The sequence below is a fragment of the Vicugna pacos genome, chromosome 30 (assembly GCF_048564905.1).
Source record: "Vicugna pacos chromosome 30, VicPac4, whole genome shotgun sequence".
NCBI lineage: Eukaryota > Metazoa > Chordata > Mammalia > Artiodactyla > Camelidae > Vicugna > Vicugna pacos.
In genome coordinates, this window is record NC_133016.1 from 27,580,802 (window position 1) to 27,593,519 (window position 12,718).

At 49.5% G+C, this 12,718-nt stretch overlaps 2 long non-coding RNA genes across 2 annotated transcripts in view; one reads left to right on the plus strand and one right to left on the minus strand.

The window, feature by feature from the left end:
* LOC140690323 (uncharacterized) overlaps positions 1-12,718 on the plus strand; it is a 1,184,725-nt gene that overhangs the window by 1,124,484 nt on the left and 47,523 nt on the right. The window lies entirely within an intron of this gene.
* On the minus strand, positions 4,502-11,425 carry LOC140690320 (uncharacterized). The gene is made up of 7 exons (XR_012065561.1): positions 11,298-11,425; positions 9,439-9,567; positions 8,963-9,095; positions 8,522-8,575; positions 8,051-8,247; positions 6,173-6,282; positions 4,502-4,776 (listed from the first exon to the last, which is right to left on the minus strand). It is a non-coding gene; the product is annotated as an uncharacterized lncRNA (long non-coding RNA).

Sequence of the window (12,718 nt, forward strand, 5' to 3'; positions counted from 1 at the left end):
AGACATGGGTGGAATTTTGGCAGAACAGGATGTAAGGAATTTAAAAACTTATTCTATAATTCATATAAAAATTCAAAGGATCCCAAAAATCCAAAACAACTTTGAACAAGAAAAACAATGTTGGAAGACTTGCACTATCTGATTTTCAAACTTTTTTTTTATAAAGCTACAGTAATCAGAAATTATGGTGTTGGTGTAAAACAGGAAAATAGAATAATGGAACACAATAGAATGTTCAGAACTAAACCAAGACTTATACAGACAATTGATTCTCAAAAAGGATGCTGTGGAGAAAGGATCTTTTCAGCATGTAGTGCTGGAACAATTAGATAGTGATACGCAAAAAAAAAAAATGAACTTTGATTCACACCTCACAAAATATACAAAATTTACCTCAAAATGGATCATAGATCTTAATAGGAAATCTAAAACTATAAAACAGCTAGGAGAACAAGCATAGGCTTAAGCTTTATGGCCTTGGGTTTGGCAAATTTTTCTTTGCTATGACACCAAAAGTATCATCTATTTTAAAAAGAAACTGATAGAGTGAACTTTATGAACATGAAGACTCTTCAATGCTCTTCTAAACACTGCTAAGCAAATGAAAAGACAAGCCATAGACAGAAGCTATTTGCAGATCATATATCTGATAATGGTCTCTCTTTGTATCTGATCCAGAATAAAGAGGTCTCAAAATTCAATAATAATTCAAACACCTGAATGAATGAGGCCAGAAAACACACTTCAGTAAAGATATCCAGATGGATAATAAGCATATGAAAAGATGCTGATTAAAGGTGTCATTAGTCATTAGAGAAATGCTTTTAAAAACCACAGTGAGATACTAGTTCACATACATACTAGAATGAATACAGTTAGAAAGACTGACCTTACAAGGTGCTGGCAAGGAAGTAGAGCAACCAGAACTGATACACACCACGAGGAATTTACAATAGTACAACCATTTTGGAAAAGTCTTTAACAGATTCTTTTAAAAAGGTAAACACCTGTGTACCATATAATCCAGACATTCCTCATCTGGTGCTTTAGAAAGGAAAAGCATATGTCCATACAAAGACTTGTAACCAAACATTCACTGCTATTTTATTTATAATAGCACAAGTTGTAAATAACCCATGCATCCATCAAGAAGTAAATGCAGAAAGAAATGATGGTCTATACAAACACTGCTCACAATAAACTCTTCAGTAAAAACTCAGCACTAAACAATACTCTACTATAAGACAAACAAGCTATTAATACAGCAACACAGATGATTCTCAAAATAATTACACTGAATGAAAGAAGTCAGACAACATAGAGTAGATACTGCATGAATCCATTCATATAAGGATCTTGAAAATGCAAACCACTATGTTGTGATAGAAAGCAGATCAATGGTTCCCAGGGGAAGAGACGGGGAGGGAGGGAGGGACAACAAAAGTCAGGAGAGAAGCTTTGTGGGTGATGGGTATGTTCACTGTCTTGAGTGTGGTCATGGTTCCTTGGGGATATACTTACGTCAAAACGTATTAAGCTGTACACTTTAAACGTGTGAAAATTATTTTGCCAAGTATACCTCAAAGCTGTTTTAAGAAAAAAGGCACTTTAGTCCTGATCCACCTCAGCGCCTGATTGGAGTGACATGATCAGTCCCTCACACTGTCTGCCTAACGGGAAGGTAGAAAAGCTCTCACGGAAGATAACATGGATTTTTCATTTGCAATGTCTGCCATGTAATAAAGAATTTCTAGACATGCAACATGTCCAGACTATATGACAGATAACATGAGAATAAGGAGCATTAGACAAAGGATGCAAACCCCAGGTGATGTAGGCATCAGAGTTACCAATAAAGGCTATAAAATACTTTTAATATATTCAAGAAAATAAGGAAATGATGGGACAATAGATAACAGGGTAGAGACTTTCACCAGAGAAATATACTGGAATGTATTTTTAGGAAAAGTCAAACTGATACTCTAGAACTGAAGCTTTCAGCTCTGGAAACAGGTAAACAGAGCTAATTAGGATCCCTTATAAGTAAAACTTTCAGTAATTCTGGGTAAAATATAACAACAAAGTAACACAGAGCTAACTATGGAGAGAGAAGTTCCCTGATGACAATACAAAGAGGACACTTAAAGCCCAGAGTGGTCATCTTGTGAGCTGATGCCACCGCACCCTGGAGGGAAGGGGTTTTCATCTGCACATAAATAGGGATACAATGTCCATGTAAGAAAAAGGGTCCATACCAGATGTAGAAGACTCTTCCTCTATATCTATATAGTCAGAGACAGAGATGTAAAGTGGCAGCAGAGGTCACAGTGACACAGGGCCCTGGGCCAAGGAGTGTGAGCACCTCTGCAAGCTGGGAAAGGTAGGATGACGAATCCCTCCCAAGAGCCTCGGTGTGGAACTTAGCCTTGGCCACTCGTTGGTTGTAGCCCACTGACATTGACTTTGCACTACTGCACCCTAGAACAGTGAGAAGATGAATGTGTATTGCTTTAAGCCACTGAGTCTGTGGTCCTTTGTTACAACAGCAATAGGAAAGGAACTCAGGAACCAATATGAACTTGAACCACAGGCTGCCTGCTGTGCTGGCAGGAAGTCCTTTGTCTCTGATCCTGGGGGAGTGTCCTGTCCTCTGGCAGCATCCACAAACTACCTCATGCTAACTTGGCAGTTTGCAGAGGGTTAAATCTTATCCCCGCACAGTTCTTGATATTTAGTTAATAAAAATGATGGTGTCATCATGGGTATTTTTCCATCTTTTAAATACCCTTCAGTCTTCTAATAAAGCTACTTCTAATTAAGAGACCATGTAAATAGTTTTCAATCTTCATAATAAATAACTGTGGTTTTATCTGGTTACTTAAATTATGAATAATAATGTTCACATTTGTAAAAGTTATTAAAATCAACATTGTTTAATGAAAATATCATTTCTTTTCGCATGAACATGTATTAACTACAAGAAATGTTCCATGCTTTCTTCTACGATTTACTGTTAGAGCCTTAAAGAATAATATTTTCCTCAAAAGATATTACGGCAAAGGGATTTCTTTTGGTGGAACTGTTCCGGCATCAAATCTGGTGCATGTCTCAGGCCACTGGCAACATAGAGATGATAGAAATTAGGAGGCATTATAAACACAGAATCATTTTTAAAGGAATTAAAAAAACTGGATGTGTGTAAACAAAGAATCAGAGAATATTCTGGTGAAATAAATGTATTTTTCAGCTTAAGCAAGACATGGGGTGAATAAATCTGAAATGAAAAAACCACCCAGAGATTAGCAGCGAGTCATGCACGCAGTGTGAATGATCAAAACCAAGTTGTTTCCAAACCAGTGTGCAGGCTTGATGCCTTCATGAATCAAATCTGTGTGGCACCAGGCCACCTCGAATACATGTTGATGAGGTATTTATAAGCCCTTCACCATCCCAAATCAAAGCCCACGCACGAGCCACAAGACCATCACCTACACATTTGGAAAACACACAACATGGTGAATAGCACTTTTCTTGTTCAGTAGCCGGTGGCAGCGAACTGTCAGCAGACAGAGATACAGGGACACAGAGGCACCTCCCCTCACTCAGCTGATAAACTTCCGTGCATCCCTGGGGACAGGATTGTCATAAAATGCACCATGGATTGATTCTCCTCCTAGGAAAGGAACCGTAGTGCTGTCATTAGGTTTGAGCAGGGGTGGGTGGAGGATCTCAGAAGAGTTGTTTCAGCACACCAATAGAATTCTTGGCCACCGTGACCACGAAAGACAAGTCCCCTGCCATCCCGGTAGGCACTTGGGCTCCTGACCAAAGCTGGGCTCAGTAAAGGGTTGAGTAGAAGGCACAGACCTGAGGGATGCCCCAGCAATAGGCAGGAGGTAGGGCCTGGTTTATACTGCTCTGGGTGTATCCCAGACTCATCCGAATACGAAATCAGAAATTTGCAAAACAGCAGAGCTGGGGTGGATCATCTACTCCAGACTCCTCACCTTACAGTTAAAAGGGTGGCAACCCTGACAGGCAAAGCAACGTGCTAAAGGCAGAGCGTGGAAGTGGCAGTGCCAGATGAAACGCAGCGTGCAACCCCCGTTCAAGGCCGCTGACTCTGACGACGGGGCCAAGGTTTCCAATGAGGAGAATAAGACAGTGTAAATACTTTGTTCCCCCTAAAACCCCAAATGTTTTTTAAAGGCACAAAAACTCACCTTAACTAGATCTCTTCTGAGGGGGCTCTCTTCTGCTTCTTCGTCTTTCTGTCTCCATTTCCCTCTCTCAGACACAAACACATTCAGTTTTGTGAAAGGGGACTTCCTTCCATACAAAGACAGACTTCACATCTTCAGAAAGATACCTGAGAAAGCACGTTTCTCAATTCAAGTCTTTGTGTGAGTTCTGGGCAACTGGCTTATTTTCTAGAACAATCGGTAGTTACAAAATCAGGAAATCATCTTCCACAAAGGCAGAGTTCTGGTCCGTGTTGATAAAGTTGGGGATGTCACATTTCATGAGTCAGTTCGGCTCCTCCTCTGGACACCTGCTGCATCTGATGGCTTCCTGGAGCCGAATAACACTGTAAAGGGCTATGGTAGGGATACCAGCTTTGGCCTTGTCCAAGTGGTCCACTTCATTGATGTAGCAGTGAAAGAGGGACCTAGATTCGTCATTGCACTGCCAGAGAACACCTTGGGCAGCAGCGGTCTTCCAAAGTCTGACACAAAGCTGTTGAGTCTAAATCTCTTCTCGGGAGACTCTGCATTGCTACAAAGAAAACCAAAATAAAATATCGTTCACAGTGTAGCTCGGTGACCTGAAGAATCATAGTTTTTGCCATCTACTGAGAGTAAATCCCTGCACAGAGCATGCTGACATACACTGGAATTGAAAGACATCACTTCTGAACACATACAATTAAACCCAAGGCAAAAGTCTAAAGTGAGGGCCCATGGACCATCCTAAAAAGACATCGTTCCCTGAGAATCCTCAATATTGGTGCCTCGCACACCAGTGTTTCTCCGTGGGACACTCAGATCTCTTCATCAGGATTCGTTAAAGTGCTTCTTAAAATGCAGAATCCTGGGGTGCACACCCTCAGAGTCTCCAGAGGTAGCGACTGGTAGTCTGTATTTTCATAGCCACCAGGATAACTAAACATGCTCAGGTTTAGCACCGCAGTCTACATCGGGTCACCTGAGCATCGACAATTCTGTCTCACGGGATGGGGGGTGCCATGTGTGTCAGGGTGCTGTCCTACCCATGTGTCTCCCCTGATTCTCAGAACTGACAGTGCTGCCCCATTGGGCACGAAATACCACCGTTTCACAATGCATACGCAGGGCGCCCGACTGAAAAACAATCAGTGATAGGAGAGGGGACAAAACTCAGCTTCCTGTTACCTTGTTTCACTTACTGTGGGACGAGTGATCAATTCAAGGGTAATAAATCAGTGAATGAGTGAATAACATGACTCGCGTTAGTCCCACGAGTGCCTGGAAGAGCAAGCCTGGGCACATTGAGAACCATAACAGCCCATCTACTTAAATGTCATCCTCCACAGATCTATGTAAAGGTTACTTCCACCCAGGCAGTGACTCCAGAAGGGCAAGAATCATGTATGAACACACTCTCAAATCCAGAACAGAACCTGACAACAATTAGGCTCTGGAGTCTGTGTTTAGCGAGTGTGGAATCTCAGTGATTCCAGCTCTTACACCTTGCCTTCCCATCCCACCACACACGATATGGCCCTTATGTCCAGTTCTCCCGGGGCTGGGGCCACGGAACCCATTTATAGGACTGGAAGAATCTGATCATTTAAACCATCCCCCAGATTATCATCAAGAGTCACCTGCATTTCAGGGATCAGTAATCCCAGAAGCTTTGCAGTTCAGGCAGCTGAGGGATTTTTATATCAGCTCTGTCTTCTACTGTGACTGCCTGGGTGACATCAGACAAGGAATTCTGAAAAGCCTGAACTTTTCCTTTCAGGAATAATCTAATTAACAAATCTCGTTGACCACTCAACAAATGTGATGTGAAGATCAATGATTTTACACAGGAGTACAACATTCACTAGGTCGTGGATTTAGAATCAGAGGAAAATCATTTTAGAAAGATTGACAGAATGTAGCTTTAATGCGAATTTAAGTATTCTTACCTTTCAGTAAATCATCTTCCCCTACTTATCACTTCACCCAAGTTTAAAAGATGTCTGAGAACAGGGATGAGTGTGCCAGCAATCTGAGACCCAATAACCTAAAATGTCACCTAGGAAAAAGAGGGGAGTAACACATTTTTAAAAAGCATGGCGAGGATGGCGGGGCCATCCCCAACCCCAGACTAAGAAGCTCTGAGTAATAGCTTTCCTGCCTGCCTGGGGCATCAGCTGATGTGAAAATCCACCCAGAAACCTCACTGTCCAGCAGCTCTTCCATAACACAGGCTACACTTTCTCAGAATTAAGAATTGCGTCCAGTAACCACTTCGCTGAAGAATAAAGACAAAGGAGAACAAGAGAGTTCTGCCCCTCCCAAGGGAGAGCCCAGACCTCGGGCTGCATGCACTGCGCCCACCTCCCTGGAGAAGAATAAACTGGAGAAGGGCGTTCTGCGAAACTGGGGCAGCAAAGGTTGAGATGGGAACAAATTGACCAGCTGGCCAGGGACAGCCCCCTCCGTCGCTGCCTTGGCGGCTGCCTCAGCCCTCTCAGCCCATCCTGCCCACCTCCGGTGGCTAAGCTGTCAGAGAAATTGCTTTGCGATCTGGAGCAACAGAGGCTGCCCTCAGGCCAATCTGCGGAAAAGATGGGAGCTAAACCCCCAGCTCCCGAGCGGCAGGCTCCATACCCCCGCCAACACCCCGACGCCCCCGCACCCTACCGCAACCCCGGGGAAATATGACCCGAAGAAGTGTGACCTGGGAACGAGGGGCAGCAGAGGCCGCCCCCACGTCAGGCCTGCAGAGAGATTGGAGCTTATCCTCCAGCTCTCCAGGGGCAGCCCCTGTCCTCTCCACCTCCTGATCTCACCGCGCCCACCTTCCAGGAGCAGTCAGACCAGGTGTGGGGTGTCAGGCGAATCTTGCGCCAGAGAGGACGTCCCCAGGCCAGGTCAGGGGAGAGGAGAAGAAGTGGCCCCATTAGGCGGGGCAGCCGGCCGTCGCAACTGCCTCTGCCCCTCGACCACATCGGGCCCGTCTCCCAGGAGCAAGCTGACCTGGAGACGGGCATCCGGCTTCTTGGGCAGCAGAGGACGCCCCCAGGATTGGTCACGGGGAAGAGGAGAGCAAATTGACAGGCTCCGCGCTGCAGGTCTTCTACCCCCGCCATCGCCACCCCCGCACCTTAAAGGCACCGCCCAGGGCGCCCCTCCCCCAGCAGGCTGAGTGGGACAGGTGCGTCTGGTGACCTGGGGCAGGAGAGGCCACTCCCACACCAGGCCATCGGGGAGACGGGAGCCAATCCACCAGCTCCCCAAGGCAGCCCCTACCCCCGCAGCAGCCACCACTCTTGCCCATGACCTCACAGTGGCCTCCTCTAGGGAGCAGGCTGACCTGGAGATGGACGTCCGACGAACTTGGGACAACAGGGACCGCCCCCAGGGCAAACCATGGGGGGAAGTGGGAGCAAATGGACAAGTTCCATGGGAAAACCTGCCGCTGCTGCCACCACCCCCAAAGTACCAAGTCCAACTCCCGGGGTCAGGCCGACTAGGATACACGCGTCTCATAACACAGGGCAACAGCGACCGCCCCCAGGACAAGACGCGGGGAAGATGGGAGCAAATGGTCCGCTCCCCCGCTGCAGGCCCCCGACCACCGCCACCCCTGCACCCTGACTACCCTGCCTCCCGCCCCCAGCAGGCAAAGTGGGACAGGGGTGTCCCGGGACCTGGAGCAGCAGAGGCCGCCTTCAGGCCACGCGGTGCAGACATGGAGCTAATCCACAGTCTCCTCCGGGGCAGCCTCCCTATGCCTGCAGCCACCACCTTACCAGCCCCCTGACCGCACCGCACCCATCTCCCAGGAGCAAGCTCACCTGGAGTCGGACCTGAGGCAAATCTCCGGCGGCAGACGTCGCCCCCAAGCCAGGCCGTGGGGGAGAGAAGAAATGGAGCAACTCCCTGGAACACATCCCCTGCCCCTGCCGCCTCCGCCGCCGCCTCCCAGGAGCAAGCTCATCTGGAGACCCGCGTCCCGCCTCTAGGGCAGCAGAAGCCGCCCCTGGCTCCGCCTCTGGGGAGAGCGGAGCGAATTGATCGGCTCCCCCGCGGCAGCCTCCCTCCCCCCGTGGGTCCCGCACCTTAACGGCCCCGCCCCCACTCCGCACTCAGCAAGCTGAGTGGGACAGGAGTGTCCGGCGACCTGGGGAAGAAGAGGCCGCTCCCAGGCCCAGCAGCCGGGACAAGGCAGCTATTCCACCCGTTCACCAGGGGTAGACCCGCTCCGCCCCTCTGCCGCTGCCACTGCCTTCTGACCTAACCGCCCCACTTACCAGGAGCAAGCTTACCTGGAGTGCAACATCTGGCGAATCTCCGGCGGCCAAGCCCCACCCCAGGCCAGGCTGCAGGGAAGAGAAGAAATCGATCGGCTTGCCCGGGCAGCCTCCCAACCGCCACCGCCGCCGCCGCAGCCCAAAAGCATTGCAATAGCCTACCGGGGTCAGGCTGACTGCAAGGATGTGCACTTGCCTTCTTATCCTGGCCAGGTCCCTGAGCACCTCCCTGCATCCCTACACTCCCTGCACCTCTGCACCCCTGCTACTCTCTGCAATTCTGCATCCCTCCACCCCCACATCCCCTGAAATGCCTGCGCCCTCCACAGCCCCTGCACCCCTGTCACCAGTTACACTTTTGCACTGCTTACACTCCTGCACCCCTGCATGTCCCACACACCACCTCTTGGGCCTTTGGCAGAGTCTCTGCTGTTAGACCAATGCACAGTGACTCACTCTTTGCCAGTATATGATGCATCAGTGGACGTCAGGGGTTGCCTGCAGGAAGGTACATGTTCCCGGTCACTAGCCTGGGCCACTAGGGTGATCTCTGTGAGGTCACCCAGGACGGGTTCAGAGATGCTGTTCTCTGGGAAGAGAGGAGTTGAAACCGGTCTTGAGGGCAGAGCTGTGCTCACCAGGCCGTCCACGCTTCATGTTTTACACAGGGCTTCGGAGAAGTGAAATGGATCCGGCCAAGTAATACCGGCCTGCTGTGAGCCCACCTCAGTCCTGGGCTCTGAGTCAGACCGACTGGCTCCCTCAATCAGGGCCCAGTTTGGGCACCTGAATGGTCCCTTTGAGGCATCCCAACAGTTCTCAGGATGAAGTCTGGCTGCTTCCACCCCATGGCCCTCCCTCCTACTGTGCTGGCCTCAGGAAGGTTCCTTATATGGGGAAGAAGGCAGCCCACACCCTACCCCACCCCTCACCTTTCTCTAACCCAGGCTGGTGCTCTCTCTGCCCCTCAGAGTCTGGGAAGCCATCCCTCTTCAGTTATGTCCCTTCTGAGATGGACTTGCTTCCACTCAATTCTAGGCGAGGATGCACCATGGAATGCACTGGGTAAGAGAACCAAAATAAATAATTTCTTCTGTGAGGTTGTCTGTTTATCTACTGGGGCTGGGCTGTGTGTAGTTTGCTACAGCTATTGGTGTGAGAGGCTAAAACAGCCTGTGTGTCCTTGTTTTCATCTCCCCGCTGTCTTTGGGTTTTCCCTAGACACTCCTGAGACATTTACTTCTGTTAGTATTATTCCTGTTATTACACACGGGCCCTACTGACATGGAGGTAAGGTGTTGGGGGAGCGGGACAGAGCAGGGCATCTGCAGTCCTGTGATTAGTTCTCATTGAGCCTGTGCCCTGAGCTGTGACCTCCACAAGTGTGTCTCTTTCCCCCCACCCCAATTTGGGTGACACAGAAGGGATTTCCCTTCTCCCAGGTTGGTTAGGCTCTGGTAAAATAATTTCTCATTAAAAAAACAAACAAAAAACAACTTCCCCCAATGAAACAGAATGTTCTGGGTGTATTTCAATACAGTTATTTTCTCCTCTCCAGGCAGGAAGCATGAGGAGTTATCCTCTGACCTTCATTCTGAGAACAGGACATGGTCCTGGATGTAAAATACATGAAAAAGAGCATGGGGCCCCTCTGACTGGCCCCCTGGACTTGTCACACTCTGATTTCCCCACACTGAGCCTCCTGCTGGCCTCAGGGACCTGTTAAATCTGCCTGCCCCCAGGGTTCTTACAAAAGCAGGTTCTGCCTTGGGAGCTGTGACTCTCCAAGCCTGCCCGCTGTTCCCTTTGCAACCTCTCTGAGTTGGGAGCAGCTTTCCCTCTCAGTCTTCTGGGATCTAAGAAGAGCAGTGGGTTTGCAGCTCCCTCAGATCTGGTGTTATTTTCAGGACAGGAGGAAGAACTTCTGAGCTCCACACGAGCTGGACCAGAGGCTGGAATCCTCCCTTCCTCTGCCACCGTGCAATCAGTGGCTGTGGTTCTAGCCGAGTTTCTGAAGATGTGGACTTAAACACACATATCCCAGCCCCCACAGGAGCACACAGTCCCATAAATCCCCCTAGTTTCCACTGGTAACTATGGAGCGGATGGGGACCCGGGTTTCGGGACCACAGAGGCCTGACTGCACGACTTGCTCCATGGCCTATTTACGTGGTTGCTCTGGGCCTTGTCTGAAGTGGCTTGCTTACCACACCTGGTACGTGGGAAACACAAAATAAGTACTAGAACCTTCACTTTTTCTCCCTCCAGGGCCTTCAAACGTAGAAAGTAATAAGTGAACTCAGACAGCCTAGTCACCACAATGAGGTCCGTCCAGCCTGGCTCTCCTGAGTGATGGGCACTGACTTGCACCTTAACTCGGAACAGTAGGAGAACTGCCTTCCTCTAACTGGGCCTCTCCCCACACCAGGCACGCCCGCAGCTCAGACGGGGCCAGCTCCCCAACTGAGGTGTGTGCTGGTGGCTTCAGTGTGACCTGGCCCTGCCGGGACATGAACCTGCAGTGAGTGAGGTGGAGGGTCGGGTGGAGGGGGGTCCCTTCTGGGGTGGCAGGGGGCCCGGTAGCACCCCTCCCAGCCTGGTGCCTGGGGCTCCCTAACACCTCCTACAGCTCCTGGGTTGGCTCCGGTCCTGGCCACTCCACACACCCTCCCAGTATCTTTTCATTATGTCCCTTTTCTGCTTTTATCAGCGAGAAGTGGCTTCTGTTGCTTGTTCAGTGAAACAGGACATCGGGAAACCAGACTACTTCTAACATCAGTAAAATACCAACCTCGGTCAGCTCGCCGGGCAGACCGTGCAGCACAAAGGCCTGAACAGGGTTGTGCGAACGGCTTACGTGAAGGGTCCTCAGCATCTGTCTTCAGAGATACAGAAGCTGATGGTTCAGGTAAAACCTCAGGGTGGGATTGAGGAATCCAAAGCTGGTTGGTTTCAAAGGCTAACTGGTCAGACCAGACCCCTGAGCTGTGGTCAGAAGCCTGGCTCAACGTCACGCAGACTCAGCGCCCTAAGTGCCGGGTGGGGCTGGTGCTGTTCCCTTTGCAGGCTCTCGTTGGGGATTCACTGTAGCCCCTTAAATACAGCAGAAATTCCAGCCCCATTAGCCCCCACCCTGAGTGTTCCATGACACAAATCCCGGGAGTGTTTAATTTTCATCTTTGTTTAGGAGGATGAAGGTGGTTCAAGAGAAGACATAAATTCACACTTAGTGACACAAGGTCACAGCCAGTACTTCCTCCACGGAGAGCTATGTGCTCCCACAGTGGTGGCTGGGGGCTGGGCAGAGACCCTCTGCTGGTCCCAGAGGGACTCGCTCATCTGGCCACAACTCAGGGTTGGACAGAAGATCCAGAGGGTGACAGAGCATCTTTCCTGGGAATTTGGAACTGACACATAGAAATCAAGTTCACTCATCTGGAGTTTGGCGGAGGGGAGGGGCGGTGGTTGGAAATCAAATGAAACCAGAGCATGAGAGAAACTTAGAAGTGAAAGAGCGAGAGACAGAGAGACTGAGCTTGTGAGAGCAAATAGTCAGAAAGAAGGCAAACAATCAGGGGACAGAAGAATTCCAGCTCCTGACTGTGTAGTCTGTCCCAGCCCATCAATGACCCCGCGAGATGTTTAATAACATTCCAGTTTTGCAGATTAGGAAACAGGCTGAAAGAGGTGGGGGCTGGGTTTGGGTGCACAGTTAATTCAATTGCCACTGGACCCCACACTTCCCATTGCCTGAAGGCACCCTAATCCTCACTGGGACCCCTGTGGTCCCCTGACAGCCCAGCACCCTGATCAAAGGGACCCTGTGGGAGTGGGAACCCCTTTTCAGTGTGGAGAGTTCCCTGCCCCGAGATGCCATGCATCAGCAAGCTCCCGCTCACCCCAGGTTAACATCAGCCCAGCTGTACAGTCTCCCAACCCGCTTCCCTCCCTGCCAGGCACCCCCATCCTTACCACCGAGTGTACTGCAGGAATTCAGGCACAGGGATGCCCAAATCAACATGAGCCCATCGGCTATAGAAAAAGCAGACTCCCAGGCCCACCTGGGTTGCGAGGGGACAGAAGGTGTCCTCAACTTTCATGTGTCTAAGACAATCTTCTTCAGCTGGAGGTTCTAGAGAAAAATAAAAGGTCCAAAACATAGTTCGGTGAGGAATTCCTCCAAGGACCTGACTCCAGTGTCTACAACCATGT